The following is a 17,659-nucleotide window of genomic DNA, read 5'->3' as shown; positions in this document are numbered from 1 at the left end:
GTTGCACCCTGGCCACTCCCTCTTCTCCCCTCTCCCATCAGGCAAAAGGTACAGAAGTGTGAAAACGCGCGCACACACACACCTCCAGATTCAGGGACAGTTTCTTCCCAGCTGTTATCAGGCAACTGAATCATCCTACCATAACCAGAGAATAGTGCTGAACTACTAGCTACCTCATTGGTGACCCTCGGACTATCCTTGATCGGACTTTGCTGGCTTTACTGTGCACTAAACGTTATTCCCTTATCATGTATCTTTGCATTGTAAATGGCTGAAATTGTCTTTCTACTGACTGGATAGCACGCAATAACGGCTTTTCACTGTACCTCGGTACACGTGACTATAAACTGAACTGATCTGAAGAGGTTGTGATGGTTCAGGGACACAGCAGCACAATGAACAGAAGTGGAAACAGCGGTGTTGGCGGAGAAATGGAGTCAAGTCCAAAACCCGAGTCAAACACACAACGCCTTCACAAAACCCCCTTGTACTGCAACTTCCTATGTATCAGTGATCTCATCGTTCACAGATAAAGGCTTATTAGCAATAAATATGATCACAAACAACAGGAAAAATGACTATAACAGCTGGAGGTGGCAGAGGAAAGCAGTAAAACGCTGCAATAAAAAAAATATGTGACTGAATTGGGGCAGACAGCGTTCTGTCTTAATGGACTCAGAGGAGCAGGGCCAGGAGTCTGGGCTGCACTGAATTAATAAATTAGAAACACATCCACTCCTGTTTCTTTTCCCATTTTTCTGTCGGAGGAAATGTGCAAGGTCGGCACTGAGATGCAATGGAGACAGGGCCAACTTTGCCTGTCGTTGCTGTCAATGTGACAGGGGCCGGAAAAATGAGGGGAAGTGTGTTGCAGAGGGTGAGGGCTGATGTGCAGACAGCAACCTGGCTGTTCATGAATGATGTGGACTGTACTGGAGAGGGTTGAAAGCTAATTAAACGTGGAGGAAAGGGCTTTAATTAAAATCAGCCCCCCGCGCCCCCTCTTGCACCATGTTCTGTCAACTGATCAGCGAGACAGTTAGTTTTAATTTATAACCAGCGAGCCTGTTTGCTAATCTAAAGGATGTGATCCTTCAAAGGTAACTATTCTTTCCATTTGGTTTCCCTTTTCTGTTTAATTCACTGGCGGGGCATAGAGATCAGTGGTGAGGCCAGTGTTTATGGTCTACTCCGGATTGACCCCATGAACTAACTGGGCCATTCGCTGGGCAGTTCAGAGCCGACAGCACTGGTGAACATCAAGTCACTTACAGGCCAACGAGGCAAGAACGAGCACCTCTCTCTCTCTCTCTCTCTCTCTCGGAGTTTTGAGGTCACGGCTACTGAGACCAGATGCTTATTCCAGATTTGTTTAATTGCTCGAGTTCGAAGAGTGAAAGGCCTGGATAAGAGTGGATGTGGAAAGGATGTTTCCACTAGTGGGAGAGTCTAGGACCAGAGGTCGTAGCATCAGAAGTAAAGGAAGGAGATGAGGAGGAATTCCTTTAGTGAGAGGGTGGTGAATCTGTGGAATTAATCGCCACAGAAGGCTGTGGAGCCGTCAATGGGTATTTTTAAGGCAGAGATAGATAGATTATTGATTAGCACGGGTGTCAGGGGTTATGGGGAGAAGGCAGGAGAATGGGATTATGAAGGAACGATAGATCACCCATGATTGAATAGCAGAGGAGACTTGATGGACCAAATGGCCTAATTCTGCTCCTTTCACTTACAAACTGATGAATTGAATCCATAGCGCAGACACAGGTTAATGGAACTAGCTTAGGTGGGACATCTTGGTTGTCATGGATGAGTTGGGTTTAAATGCTCCAGTGATCTTTCACCCAGATTTTCCCTCAGACATGTTCTGGGGATATATTTGATGCCTACGGTCCTCCCCAACACCAGTGTGGTTGTATCTTTCATCTGCTGAAGGCTCCCCTCCCCCCCCCCCGGGGTACAAAGGTAGACGGGCGAGGAGAGGGATGTGGGTTCACTGGCCCACCTACATACCCAAGGGAAAGTGACGGCTGGAGGCCCCGCATCAGCCTGGATCGGCCACCGCTCATAACATAGAAACATAGACAATAGTGCAGGAGGAGGCCATTCAGCCCTTCGAGCCTGCACCAGCACCTCCATTCATTGTGATCATGGCTGATCGTCCCCTATCAATAACCCGTGCCTGCCTTCTCCCCATATCCCTTGACTCCACTAGCCCCTAGAGCTCTATCTAACTCTCTCTTAAATCCATCCAGTGACTTGGCCTCCACTGCCCTCTGTGGCAGGGAATTCCACAAATCCACAACTCTCTGGGTCAAAAAGTTTTTTCTCACCTCAGTCTTAAATGACCTCCCCTTTATTCTAAGACTGTGTGTGGCCCCTGGTTCTGGACTCGCCCAACATAACAACTAGTGCGCGGACTGGACTTTGAAAACATGGTCCCTCTTGCCTGCAGGCTCAGCTCCTGTACAATTTGCTAGTTGGGGGTAGATTAGGGATGAGATTAGAAACATACATAGAAATTAGGTGCAGGAGTAGGCCATTCGGCCCTTCGAGCCTGCACCGCCATTCAGTATGATCATGGCTGAACATCCAACTCAGTATCCCGTACCTGCCTTCTCTCCATACCCCCTGATCCCTTTAGCCACAAGGGCCACATCTGACTCCCTCTTAAATATAGCCAATGAACTGTGGCCTCAACTACATTCTGTGGCAGAGAATTCCAGAGATTCATCACTCTCTGTGTAAAAAATTTTTTTCTCATCTCAGTCCTAAAAGATTTCCCCTTTATCCTTAAACTGTGACCCCTTGTTCTGGTCTTCCCCAACATCGGGATCAATCTTCCTGCATCTAGCCTGTCCAACCCCTTAAGATGTTTGTAAGTTTCTATAAGATCCCCCCTCAATCTTCTAAATTCTAGCGAATACAAGCCGAGTCTATCCAGTCTTTCTTCATATAAAAGTCCTGACATCCCAGGAATCAGTCTGGTGAACCTTCTCTGTACTCCCTCTATGGCAAGAATGTCCTTCCTCAGATTAGGAGACCAAAACTGTACCCAATACTCCAGGTGTGGTCTCACCAAGACCCTGTACAGCTGCAGTAGAACCCCCCTGCTCCTATACTCAAATCCTTTTAGGATTAGGTATGGCGATGCTCTTCTGGACTGTTTGTAAGAAGATAATTTCACTTGGTACATGTGAGAATAAAGGCATCATTGAACCATTGAACCATACAACTCACTCTTATCTCTTGTGTAAGAAAGAACTGCAGATGCTGGTAAAATCAAAGGTAACTCAGCTGGAGTAACTCACCCGCTGAATTACTCGGGCATTTTGTGTCTACCTTCACTCTCATCTCTGCTATCAGTCACGAGTCCCAACAATTCCTTGTATGTTTACGTACTTGGCTAATAATAAATTAATTACAATTACAATTCTCACTTCCAGTTTGGAGAAGAACCTCTCTGATCAAGACCCAGTCCTAAGATATACGAGGTAAATCTACAGCAGGATGAGATATTCCCACACTGATTCAGTGGTTCGATGCTTGAATGGTACTTCATTGTCATATGCATCGAGGTATACAGTTCAGTAAAAATCTTACTGTACATATGCACAATCATACGTAAGTACAAGTGTGAATGAATAGCAGATTACACCACAGTCACCATGTGCCTGGCCCCATCTTGCATCCTTCTGAGTTGGATGATCAGCCATGATCATATTGAAGGGCGGTGCAGGCTCGAAGGGCCGAATGGCCTACTCTTGCACCTATTTTCTATGTTTCTATGTTTCTATCCTTCATATTCAAAGTTGTTCAAAATAAATGTAGACTTTTAACTTGGCCACAAGGGTCCATTGTCCTGGCGATGGCACTGGGTGTGAGTTGCAGGGGTCGGGCTGGCCTGGCGATGTTGGCGGTGTTCTCCGTGGTGCTGCAGGCCGCGTGGCCATTAGGAGCGGGGCCAGATCCAATCGAGGCCCAGGCTACTGCAGCGGCCCACTCCACCCACACCTCGAACCACGAACGGCCGGGCCCCTCACCTCCCGCGGCCAATGCTCTCTCTCCATGCTCCAGGGTGCCTCCCACAGCAATCATGTGAAACACTCAGGAAGCGAAGCAGTACACATACCCCAGTATGCAATGAAGTAGAGATGACTGAAAGCGTCAAGTTCCACGGAGTGAATGTCACCAGCAGCTTGTTCTGGACTAGCCATATGGAAGCAATGGTCAAGAAAGCACACCGATGCCTCTACATCTTTAGAAGGATTAGGACATTCAACCCAACAACAATCACCAACTTTTACAGATGCTCCTTGGGAAGCAGGATGCATCACAGCATGGTTTGGGGTGGGAGATTGCAACCTTTACGTGGCCCGCCCTGTTTCGACAAATGCAATCAACCTGGAGTGCACAATCAAATAAGATCAAACAGAACAAGTTGTCCTACAACTTTAAGGCCGTGCACGCCATACGCAAGAAGAAGAAGAAGACATCATGGTTTGGGAACAGATCCATCCAAGTCCACAAAATATTGCTGAGAGTTGTGGACGCAGCCCAGACCATCGCACAAACCAATTTCCCTCCCATCGACTCCATCTACACTTCACGCTGCCTCGGCAAGGCCAGCAGCATAATCAAGGACCAGTCTCACCCTGGTCATCATACAAATTAGGTGCAGGGGTAGGCCATTCGGCCCTTCGCGCCTGCACCGCCATTTAATATGATCATGGCTGATCATCCAACTCAGTATCCCGTACCTGCCTTCTCACCATACCCTCTGATCCCCTTGGCCACAAGGGCCACATCTAACTCCCTCTTAAATATAGCCAATGATCGAAGGTTACACAAAAAAGCTGGAGAACTACCCTCAGTGGCGAGTTCCAGCATTCACCACTCCTGCTTCTCCCCTCTGCCATCAGGCAAGAGGTACAGAAGTGTGAAAACGAACGCACACACACCTCCAGATTCAGGGATGGTTTCTTCCCGACTGTTCAGAGGCAACTGAGCAATTCTACCAACAACTAGAAAGTGGTCCTGAGCTAAGAGTCAAGAGACAAGAGTGTTTAATTGTCATTGTACCGACAATGAAACAATGAAATTCGTTATTGCAGGAGTTTAACGGGCCTGTGAAGGCAAAACACACAGATGATATAAAGTAAACAAAAAAAACAACAAATAAATAACCATAATACTCGTGCAAAATAAAATGTGGTGCAATCAAAGACACAGTTCATAGACCGTGACCTTATTAACACAAGTATTTGTCATTTTGCACAACAGCTCCATGAGTCTCCATGCCAAGAGGTTCTGTTTGTGCAGCACTTCAGGTTGTCCAGTATAAGCAAGATGCGCTGAATGGCCTCTTTCTGTGCTGCAGCAAGATTCCAGCATCTGCCGTCTCTTGTGTCTCCATATCCTTGACCTATTTGTCTGAAGAAGGGTCTCGACCCGAAACGTCACCCATTCCTTCTCTCCGCAGATGTTGCCTGTCCCACTGAATTAGAAACATAGAAACATAGAAAATAGGTGCAGGCGGAGGCCATTCGGCCCTTCAAGCCAGCACCGCCATTCATTGTGATCATGGCTGATCGTCCCCTATCAATAACCTGTGCCTGCCTTCTCCCCATATCCCTTGATTCCACTAGCCCAATGAGCTCTATCTAACTCTCTCTTAAATCCATCCAGTGACTTGGCCTCCACTGCCCTCTGTGGCAGGGAATTCCATAATTACTCCAGCACTTTGTGTCTATCTTCGGTTTAAACAAGCATCTGCGATTCCTTCCTACCTATTTAATCTAATGCTGGTACAGACTCGACAAGCTGAACAGCTACAAAGGTCTGAAAGCACGTATCACCAGATTCAGGAACAGTTTCTTCCCTGCTGTTACAAGACTACCGAACAGTCCTCCCATAAGCTAGCGATCTCCCAACCTACCTCATTCCGGGCCTTGCACTTTTTCTTCTCTGCACTTTCTCTGTGACTGTAACCCTGTAACACCCTTACAGTGTATTTCTCCTTGATGCTGTTCATCGATTACAGCTCAGCATTCAACACCATTATACCATCAAAACTGATCACCAAACTCGGTAACCTGGGCATCGACCCCTCCCTCTGCAACTGGATACTGGACTTTCTAACCAACAGACCCCAGTCTGTGAGGTTAGACAAGCACACCTCTTCAACCCTCACCCTGAACACCGGCGTTCCACAGGGCTGTGTGCTGAGCCCCCTCCTCTACTCCCTCTTCACCTATGACTGCACACCTGTACATGGTACTAACACCATCATCAAGTATGCAGATGATACAACGGTGATTGGCCTCATCAGCAACAACGATGAGCTGGCCTACAGGGAGGAGGTCCAGCACTTAGCAGCATGGTGCGCTGACAACAACCTGGCCCTTAACTCCAAGAAGACCAAGGAGCTCATTGTAGACTTCAGGAAGTCCAGAGGCGGCACGCACACCCCCATCCACATTAACGGGACGGAGGTGGAACGTGTTTCTAGCTTCAGGTTCCTGGGAGTCAACATCTCCGATGACCTCTCTTGGACCCACAATACCTCTACTCTGATCAAGAAAGCTCATCAGCGTCTCTTCTTCCTGAGGAGACTGAAGAAGGTCCATCTGTCTCCTCAGATCCTGGTGAACTTCTACCGCTGCACCATCGAGAGCATCCTTACCAACTGCATCACAGTATGGTATGGCAACTGCTCTGTCTCCGACCGGAAGGCCTTGCAGGGGGTGGTGAAAATTGCCCAACGCATCACCGGTTCCCCTGTCTCTGTACTGTACACTGACAATGACAATTAAAATTGAATCTGAATCTGAATCTGAATCTGAATCCTTGCACTAACTGTTGTTTTTGTACGTGGTTCCGATGGTACTCGTGGACAGTATAATTTGACTGGATCGCACGTAAAAGAAAGTTTCTCACTGTATCTCGGTGTGCGTGACAATGATCAACAAATATCAAGGTCAACGCTTCCCACTCCTGTGTTCCCCAAAATGTGCTGCTTTGAAATGCACGGTGTGAAATGTGTATTGTACTCCAGCGAATGGAATCATCTTGAGGAAGGGTGAGGTAAATAAAGCACTTACAATGTGTCTAGACAGGAGGAAGCGGGGTGAAAGGAGTTGTTGAGAGAGTGACGAAGATGAGATCCCAGATTATTTAACAAGCAGCAGGTGCAATGGGAACGAGGCATCTTGTAAAATGTTTATTGACAAACGGTCGAGAGTCCGGGATGGAGGCACCGTGGAGGATGGGAATGTTGTAGTCCAGGCAAACAGCAGGCTTGTTCATTCATTCATTCATTCATCATTCATTCATTCCTTTATCATAAGAGCTGATTACGATCCTTGCCCCTCCGCCCCAGATTCTCTCCGTTTCTGAGCAGATCCTCAGTTTTGTACTCGCCGTCTGATCCACGATCAGAATCCTGAAATCATTCGGCAGCTCACTGCACAAGGAAATGATTTAACCCACCGTGCCTGCAACAGTTCCTTGCAAGTGGAATCCAATTACTCCTTCTGCTGTGCTTTTCCCTGTGCCCTTGCTCTGTTAGGATCAACTAGGGGCAGCACGGTGGCGCAGCGGTAGAGTTGCCGCCTCACAGCACCAGAGACCCCGGTTCGATCACGGCTACGGGTGCTGTCTGTACGGAGTTTGTACGTTCTCCCCGTGACCGCGTGGGTTTTCTCCGGGTGCTCCAGTTTCAATAGACAATAGGTGCAGGAGTAGGCCGATACGGCCCTTCGAGCTAGCACCGCCATTCAATGTGATGATGGCTGATCATCCCCAATCAGTACCCCGTTCCTGCCTTCTCCCCATATCGCCTGACTCCACTATTTTTAAGAGCCCTATCCAGCTCTCTCTTGAAAGCATCCAGAGAACCTGCCTCCACCGTCCTCTGAGGCAGAGAATTCCACAGGCTCACCACTCTCTGTGAGAAAAAGTGTTTCCTCGTCTCCGTTCTAAGTGGGTTAGTCCTTATTCTTAAACTGTGGCCCTTCCACACTCTAAAGGCGTACAGGTTTGTAGGTTAATTGGCTTAGGTAAAAATTGTAAATAGCCCCGATATTGTAGGATAGTGCTAATGTACGGAGTGATCACTGGTCGGCGCTCTCGCTGTGACCACGTGGGTTTACTCCAGGTGTTCCAGTATGTGTGTATGTATGTGTGCGTGTGTAAGAGTGAATGTGCGTGAGTGTGAGTGTGTGTGGGTTTGTGTTTGTGTGCGTGTGTTTATGCATGTGCATGTGTGAGTGTGTGTGGGTGTGCGAGTGTGTATGTGTGAGTGTGTGTGGGCGTATGTGGGTGTGTGCTTGTGTGCATGTGACTGTGTGTGTGTGTGTGTGTGGGTGTGTGTGTGTGTGTGTGAGTGTGTGTGGGTGTGTGTGTGTGCGAGTGTGTGTGTGTTAGTGTGTGTGGGCGTGTGAGGGTGTGTGCTTGTGTGCATTTGTGTGTGTGTGTGAGTGTGTGTGCGTGTGCGAGTGTGTGTGTGTGTGTGTACATATGTCCATGTATATATGTCTGTGCAGTTGTGTGCATGTATAATATTGATAAATACACACAACAGAAGTGACTGCACACCTTGAACAATGAAATAGAAACCTAGAAGGCGTTTCCCACACATATACTTTCACAGCGTAACTTGCAGTTCAGTGAGATCTGCTTCCGGGTCCGGGCTGACAATCAACACAATACCATGGCGACATGACAAAGAATCCCCTCTGCCCTCATTCACAGCTGTATCCAGCGCCCTCCTTGCAGCCCGGTGTTTAAAGGGACCTCACACCCCTGCACCATTTGCTGGCAGAGTCTGCAAATTCTTTTGCTTTGTGTCTGCTGGTTGTATTAGTGGATGAACATGTGTGTCACTATTTTCTTATGTTTGTATTGGTATGAAAGTGCTTACATGAGTGTATATACACTATTTATGTGTGGTTATTAGTGTGTGCAATGTGATAGCCATACGGCGTGGAAACAGGCCCTTCGGCCCAACTTGCCCACACTAACCAACATGTCCCATCTACACTAGTCCCACCTGCCTCAAGTACCTCCTCTGGTAGCTTGTTCCATACACCTATCACCCCCTGTATGAAAAAGTTACCCCTCAGGTTCCTATTAAATCTCCCCTAGTTCTGGATTTCCCTGCTCTGGGCAGTGACTCAGTGTGTCTACCCGATGTATTCCTCTCATGATTTTGTACACCTGTATAAGATCACCCCCTCATCCTCCTCCTGCACTCAAGGAATAGAGACCCAGCCTACTCAACCTTTCTCTATAGTTCAAGTCCTGGAGTTCTGGCAACATTTTCATAAATCTATTCTGGACCCTTTCCATCTTGATGTGCATCAATATATTTGTGCATTTATTTGCTTACGTGCATGAACAATGTGTGTTAGTGTGCCTCTGCTTGTAAAGTCCCCACAAGGTACATTGTTGACATATGTGAAGTTAGGACAGATGTCAGGTGAGTTCTAGAGCAAGCAACAAGATTTGGAAGTGAGTGGAAGTTCTCATGTGTAGTATGAGACTATAAAACATAGGGGCAGAATGAGTACATTCACCCCATCTAGTGTGCTCCACCAATCAATCATGGGTGATCTATTGATCCCTCTCAACCCCATTTTCTTTCCTTCTCCCCGTAACATTTGACACCCATACTAATTAAGAAGCTGTCAATCTCTGTTTTAAAAATACCCAATGACTTGGTGTCCACAGCGGTCTGTGGCAATGAATTCCACAGATTCACCACCGTCCTCATCTCCATTCTAAAGGTAGGTCCTTTTATTCTGAGGCTGTGCCCTCTGGCTAGACTCTCCCATAACTGGAAACATCATCTCCACATCCACTCTATCCAGACCCATCGTTATTCAGTAGGTATCTATGAGATCCCCCCTCATGCTTCCAAACTCCAGCGAGCACCAACCCAGGGCCATCAAATGCTGATCAAATGATCTCATTTAATTGGATAGCAAACAAACGAAAGCTGTTCATCCTGCCTCACTACATCTGATAATAATAAATCAATATTAATACCAAGTTCAGAAGGTTAGCTACAGCTGAGGCAATGGGTTTTGTCTTCCAGAGGGGAGTTTTTTCTTCCTGTAGCTGTTTAGTTTAGTTTAGAGATACAGCGTGGAAACAGGCTCTTCGGCCCACCAAGTCCACACCGACCAGCGATCCCCGCACACCGACAATATTCTACACGCACTGGGGACAATTTACATTTATAGCGAGCCAATTAACCAACATACCTGCACGTCTTTGGAATGGGGGAGGAAACCGAAGATCTGGTAGAAAACCCACGCAGGTCACGGGGGGAACGTACAAACTCCGCACAGACAGCACCCGTAGTCAGGATCGGACCCAGGTCTCCGGGGCTGCAAGCTCCGTTAGGCAGCAACTTTACCGTAGCGCCACAGTGCCACCCTGTCAATTTTGTACATCGCAGTGGCGAGTGGAGTGCCGCAAGGCTCGGTGTTGGGGCCGCAACTGTTTACCATATATATTAATGATTTGAAAGAGGGAATTAGGAGCAACACTAGCAAGTTTGTGGATGACACAAAGCTGGGTGGCAGTGTGAACTGTGAAGAGGATGTTAGGAGGTTGCAGGGTGACCTGCACAGGTTGAGTGAGTGGGCAGATGCATGGCAGATGCAGTATAATATAGATAAATGTGAGGTTATCCACTTTTGCGGCAAAAACAAGGGGGCAGATTATTATCTCAATGGGGTTAAGTTAGGTAAGGGGGAGGTGCAGCGAGACCTGGGCGTCCTTGTACACCGGTCACTGAAAGTTGGCTTACAGGTACAGCAGGCAGTGAAGAAAGCTAATGGAATGTTGGCCTTCATAACACGAGGATTTCAGTATAGGAGTAAAGAGGTCTTCTGCAGTTGTGTTGGGCTCTGGTGAGACCACATCTGGAGTATTGTGTACAGTTTTGGTCTCCTAATTTGAGGAAGGACATCCTTGTGATTGAGGCAGTGCAGCGTAGGTTCACGAGATTGATCCCTGGGATGGCGGGACTGTCATATGAGGAAAGATTGAAAAGACTAGGCTTGTATTCACTGGAGTTTAGAAGGATGAGGGGGGGGTCTTATAGAAACATATAAAATTATAAAAGGACTGGACAAGCTAGATGCAGGAAAAATGGTCCCAATGTTGGGCGAGTCCAGGACCAGGGGCCACACAGTCTTAGAATAAAGGGGGGGTCATTTAAGACTGAGGTGAGAAAAAAACCTTTTCACCCAGAGAGTTGTGAATTTATGGAATTCCCTGCCACAGAGGGCAGTGGAGGCCAAATCACTGGATGGATTTAAGAGAGAGTTAGATAGAGCTCTAGGGGCTAGTGGAGTCAAGGGATATGGGGAGAAGGCAGGCACGGGTTATTGATAGGGGACGATCAGCCATGATCACAATGAATGGCGGTGCTGGCTCGAAGGGCCGAATGGCCTCCTCCTGCACCTATTTTCTATATTTCTATGTTTCTTCTGGCATTTCCAGCTTAGGCCATCACCTGTCAGAGCAGCCACCAAGTTTTGATAATGAATGAGCCCAGCTGAAGCCTTATGGTCAAATATCGGCCCTGGTGTTCAGGTAACAGAAGCAACAATAACTGAGGCTGCACTAAATCCCTACTGCAAATGGAGAGGAGCAGAGAGTGGAACAATCCATCATGAATAGGATTAAAATGTAACAACTTTGGATAGGAAAGGTTTAGAGGGATATGGGCCAAACGCGTCCAGATGGTACTAGAGTAGATGGGGCATCTTGCTTGTTAAGCTGGAAAGTGCAGAGAAGATTTACAAGGATGTTGCCAATTAATACAGGGGCAGCATGGTGGTGCGGCAGTAGAGTTGCTGCCTCACAACACCAGAGACCCACGTTAAATTCTGACCACAGATGCTGTCTATACGGAGTGTGTACGTTCTCCCTGTGACCGTGTAGGTCATTGGAGTGTGGGAGGAAGTCGAAGCACACCGGACAGTTGGATTAATTAGATTTGGTAAAAATTGGAAATTGTCCCTATTGTGTAGGATAGTGCTAGTGTACAGGGTGATCACTGGTCGGCGCACACTCGGTGGGCTAAAGGGCCTGTTTCCACACTCTATCTGTAACATAAAGTCTTCATTCTAATTGCCTAACTGCCTCAATGAGGATTTTGCGAACCACAGTCTCCGGGGGAGGAAGCGGCCGCTCCAGACATTTCCAAGCCGCTGAGGAGTGATCACCCAACACCGGAGCTCCAACTTCACGGCAAGAGGGCCTGAAAACATCGGGCTAGCTGCGGAGGCCACAAATAGGCCCCGACCTCGGGGGATCACAGAGGAGAAGCACTGAACTTTCTGATGCCTTTCCCCACAGTGGAAAATGTAGATTCCGTTGTGGGGGGACGTTCATGTTGAATTCTATAATGTGTTCTGTGTCATTTTACTGTTTTTTTTTTTTCTATGGATGTACGGAAACTTAATGATGTCAGGACTGTCTTATGAAGAAAGACTGGATAGACTTGGTTTATACTCTCTAGAATTTAGGAGATTGAGAGGGGATCTTATAGAAACTTACAAAATTCTTAAGGGGTTGGACAGGCTAGATGCAGGAAGATTGCTCCCGATGTTGGGGAAGTCCAGGACAAGGGGTCACAGCTTAAAGATAAGGGGGAAATCCTTTAAAACCGAGATGAGAAGAACTTTTTTCACACAGAGAGTGGTGAATCTCTGGAACTCTCTGCCGCAGAGGGTAGTCAAGGCCAGTTCATTGGCTATATTTAAGAGGGAGTTAGATGTGGCCCTTGTGGCTAAGGGGATCAGAGGGTATGGAGAGAAGGCAGGTACGGGATACTGAGTTGGATGATCAGCCATGATCATATTGAATGGCGGTGCAGGCTCGAAGGGCCGAATGGCCTACTCCTGCACCTAATTTCTATGTTTCTATGTTTCTAATTATTTCTTCTCTGTAAAGCACTTTGGTTTCAACCCGAGTTGATTTAAACGTGCTATATAAATAAAATGTACTTACTTACTCAATATATCTCGCACCAGAACTTTACCTGGATAGAATTGGGATTGGCCTTTTTCCACGTACACCTTCTCACCCGCAACTCAAAGAGCTGCTCCTATCTCTCCCAACGAGAATAGCCATGGGTGAGAGACCAAGATCTATTCTGAACAGTAGAGTTTACATAGTTGCAGAGGTGGTGTGGCTATAGCACTACCACTCTGCAGAACCACTAATCTCAGTGATTGGGGGGTTCAATCCTCAGCATGGCTTGAGAATATCATTTCAATTTAAAACAATAAATCTGCTATTAGTTAAAAACAAACTGACAAGCTCTCAGAGTGTCATAAATCCTAACCGGTTCATTATATGTGACTCCGTTCCTTAACAAACGAACCCCTTTAGCAACACTCTCAATCAGGGCAACTACCTCTAGCCAATATTTGGCAGTCCTAGTTGTATCAAGTTTACACTCGGTTGAATAAAATTCCGATGAGAGGCAGGGATGGCGAATTAGGGAGAAATAACCTTCAATGTTATTCATGCTGACAAGGGCCTCAAAATCTAAATGGCATCATTTGAAACGTGGAAGTGAACAAGGACTTCAGGTAGAAACATTCCACATCAATAAACATGTGGATTAAGTTACCAGGGAAGGAGTCAAGGTCATACAAAGTAATTATGATGAATGGCTTCAAGAGACAGCTCTATATTCTTACCGAGAAAGAGGGGATTGGTGAGGGCGCAGGAAGTCAGAATTAAAATCGACCAGAAGGAAACTGACTTATTAGGTCAAATGGCCTTTACTTGTTGCTGAGCTGTTTTAATGGATTGGGGGAGGAAGGGAGCAGATGACTAGGAAATCATCAAGGGTGTACTGCAGTCACTAGTCCTCATGATTCATGCTTCCACACATCCCTGTTCCCTGTGCAAAGTCCTGACACGTGTTCCATTATCTCCTTGGAAACTGGAAAATCAATATGCTATCAGCTATAGCTCAATGAGAAGCTCCCTTACTCCGGTCTGAAGAAGGGTCTCAGCCCGAAACATCACCCATTCCTTCTCTCCAGAGATGCTGCCTGACCCGCTGGGTTAGTCCAGCATTTTGTCTCCATCCTGAGTCAGAAGCTGGTGATTCCAAATCCCACTTGTTCAGTTTAGTTTATTGTCACGTGTACCAAAGTACAGTGAACAGCTTTAGTTGCACGCTGTGCAGTCAGTGGAAAGGCTACACATGATTACAATCGCGCCTTCCACAGTGTACATGATGAATGGAATAACATTTAGTGCCAGATAAGGTCCAGTAAAGTCCCATTAAAAATAGTTCGAGGGTCTTCAATAAGGTAGATTTTTTAATTATTTTATTGTTATACATTATTTATGTGTATTGTGTTACTAAACTAAACTCTCCAAAGTCGTACAGGTTTATAGGCTAGTTGGCTTGGTATAATTGTAAATTATCCTTAGAGTGTGTCGGATAAAGTCAGTGTGCGGGGATCGCTGGTCGGCGTGGACTCGGTGGGCTGAATGGCTTGTTTCTGCTCCGTATCTCTGAACTAAACTACACTAAACTAAAACTAAGTAAGAATTTCATTGTCGCGTATTCGGTACAATTAAACACTGTTCACTAATGACCATGGATGTCCGTTGTGTAGCAAACACCAAACCTCTGGAGTAACTCAGCTGGTCAAGCAGCATCTGTGGGTGGTGGAGGGGGGAAGGATTTGTCAACGTTTCGGGCCGACAATTCCGTTCTCCCAACAATTCCATTAATTTCCCCCCACGTAACTGCAACGTTGCCACCTCCATTGTGTGATGCTTTCACATTAAACACCACAGTTGATGAGTTGCAATGGGAACCAGATGTTTGTGGATGGAAAGCAAATAATTGCTGCCTGTTTCTTCACCAGTTTAATTTGCCGGAAGGGGCAAGATAGCGGGACACAGTGCAGAGGCAAACGTGAGAGATAATGTTTCCAGGTTTAAGTTTATTATTGTCACGTGTACTGAGGTACAGGGAAACTCTTTGCATTGCATGCTATCCAATCAAAGCATATATTATTGTACATCACTATAATCAAGTCAGACTCTCAGGTATGATCAGTGGAGCAAAGGGGGAGATACAGAGTACAGAATATAGTTCTCAGCATTATAGTGCGTCAGTTCCAGATACAAAGTCCAATGTCCGCAATGGGGTAGAGGTGAATCGAACAGTACCCTAGCTTACGGAAGGACAATTCAGAAGCCTGATAACAGAGGGGAAGATGCTGTTCCTGAGTTTAGTGATGGCACAAAGAGTGTCCATATTCAAAGGAGGTGGGGATTGGAGGGGGGATGGAGACATCTCAGGAAGGGGGTTTTTAATGGATATGTTCTCTCTTTCTGGAATCCATTTGGAAGAATATATCGATTTATTAACCTGATCAACTTCAATAACTTAAAAAACCTGAGACAGTACCCAGGGAATGTACGGTAATCTTAACTCATGATTTGACAATTTCATAAATATCTTAAGTTCGGAATCTTATGTTTACAAAATATAAAATAATAATAATAATAATAATAATAATAATAATAATAATAATAATAATAATAATAATAATAATAATAATATATTTTATTGTCATTGCACATAAGTGCAACAAGATTTGGGTATGCAGTTTCCATCCGACATCATAACTTAAGTAACTACTAAAATTTAGGTTTAGATACCCCGAGAACATGGTTTGTACAAAGAACATTACAACAGTAAAATAGTCAAAACAGACTAAAGTGCAGATGTGTCTGTGCGACGTGACTATCTGAGGGAGACAGTCCGTGGGGGTGGGGGCTCAGTAGATGAGATTAAATTATTTGTTTTAAATGGACATGTTTAGGTTTAGGTTTATTGTTGCCATGTGTACCGAGGTACAGTGAAAAACTTTGGATTGCATGCAATCCAAACAAATCAGATAATGCTACACATAGCGAGCAAACGGCCATCCACACCTTAGTAGAAGGTGCGATCAGTGTCATACATAGCATTGAAAGGAATGTTGATAAAGCACACACACACACACCAGAATCCTGGACTTCCGCAGGAACTGGAGGACAGAGATGTGTGGTGCGTCCGTCACCGTTCCCGTCGGGAACCAACACCACTGCGTCGCTAATGTTTACAACGGTGATGAATGAAAAAAAATGCTGTACATAAATACAGATGGACTTGTTTCCATGCTGAATCTCTAAACTAAAGTAAAGTATACTTTACAAACTAAACTATACTAACCAAACCAAACCAAACTAAACTGAACTAATCCAGAAGTTTCAATCCATGTATTTTATTACAAATACCCAAATGTAATCTGGGTTTATTGAATTAATTAAATTCCCCACTGCCCTGCTGGGTGTCACTGGTCGCAACTGGTAACGTAACCACTATGTTTTCATGAAGTCATAGATACATACACCACTGGAAACAAGTCCTTCGGCCCACTGAGTCCATGCTAAACATCAACCACCCATTTCCTGCACATCCCCATACTCCCTCCAGATTCAAGATGGCGCTGGAGTGTGGTGACTATTTGCATTCTAGTCCCAGAGGAGGATCCACTATCATCCAATACAAATGTTCAACTCTTTTCAATCCCTTTTCCACTTATAAATCTATCATAATTTCTATCTTTCTCTCTGCTCGACCTTTTGAACTTGTCTTGGGCTTGCTTGTATAAGACAATCGACAATAGGTGCAGGAGCAGGCCATTTGGCCCTTCGAGCCAGCACCGCCATTCAATGCGATCATGGCTGATCATCCACAATCAGTACCCCCTTTCCTGCCTTCTCCCCATATCCCCTGACTCCACTATTTTTAAGAGCCCTATCTAGCTCTCTCTTGAAAGCATCCAGAGTACCTGCCTCCACCGCCTTCTGAGGCAGAGAATTCCACAGACTCACCACTCTCTGTGAGAAAAAGTGTTTCCTCGTCTTCCTTCTAAATGGCTTACTCCTTATTCTTAAACTGTGGCCCCTGGTTCTGGACTCCCCCAACATCGGGAACATGTTTCCTGCCGCTAGTGTCTAGTGTATTCATGCATTGTATTATCTGTTTTGATTGGACAGAACGTAACCAAAAAGCTTTTCACTGTGTCTCGAAAGCATGACAATAATATATACCTAAACCAAAGATTCTATCACTCACCTACATTAGGGGCAACCTACAGAGTCCAGTTAACCTACCAACCCATGGGTCTTTGGGATTGAAAGAAAATGGAGCACCTGGAGGAAATCCACACAATGTCACAGGGAGTATGTGCAAACTCCACACAGACAGTAACAGAGGTCAGGATTCGGACCTGGGTCCCTGGCATTGTGAAGCAGTCTGACCCCCTTTATCATGAATCTGCACACTGTGGATGGCTCGATTGCGATCATGTAGTTTCTTTCTGCTGACTGGTTAGCACGCAACAAAAACGTTTCACAGTATCTTGGCGCACGTGACAATAAACTCAACTCAACCCACCAATAGGCCAATAAATCAGCAAACTCTGCCTCTCTGCCGGTCGGTGAGCTTCAATTGATCTGGTTGAAGCAGTCCTGCCAAAGTAACAATGTAGTACTTATTATTTATTAGTTCATTAAATGGCAGTCTAAGTAGCAAGGTCAACATTTA

Source organism: Leucoraja erinacea, chromosome 27 (genome assembly GCF_028641065.1).
Source record: "Leucoraja erinacea ecotype New England chromosome 27, Leri_hhj_1, whole genome shotgun sequence".
Classification (NCBI taxonomy): Eukaryota; Metazoa; Chordata; class Chondrichthyes; order Rajiformes; family Rajidae; genus Leucoraja; species Leucoraja erinaceus.
The sequence above is the reverse complement of the archived record's forward strand: the minus strand, read 5'-3'. Positions refer to the sequence as shown.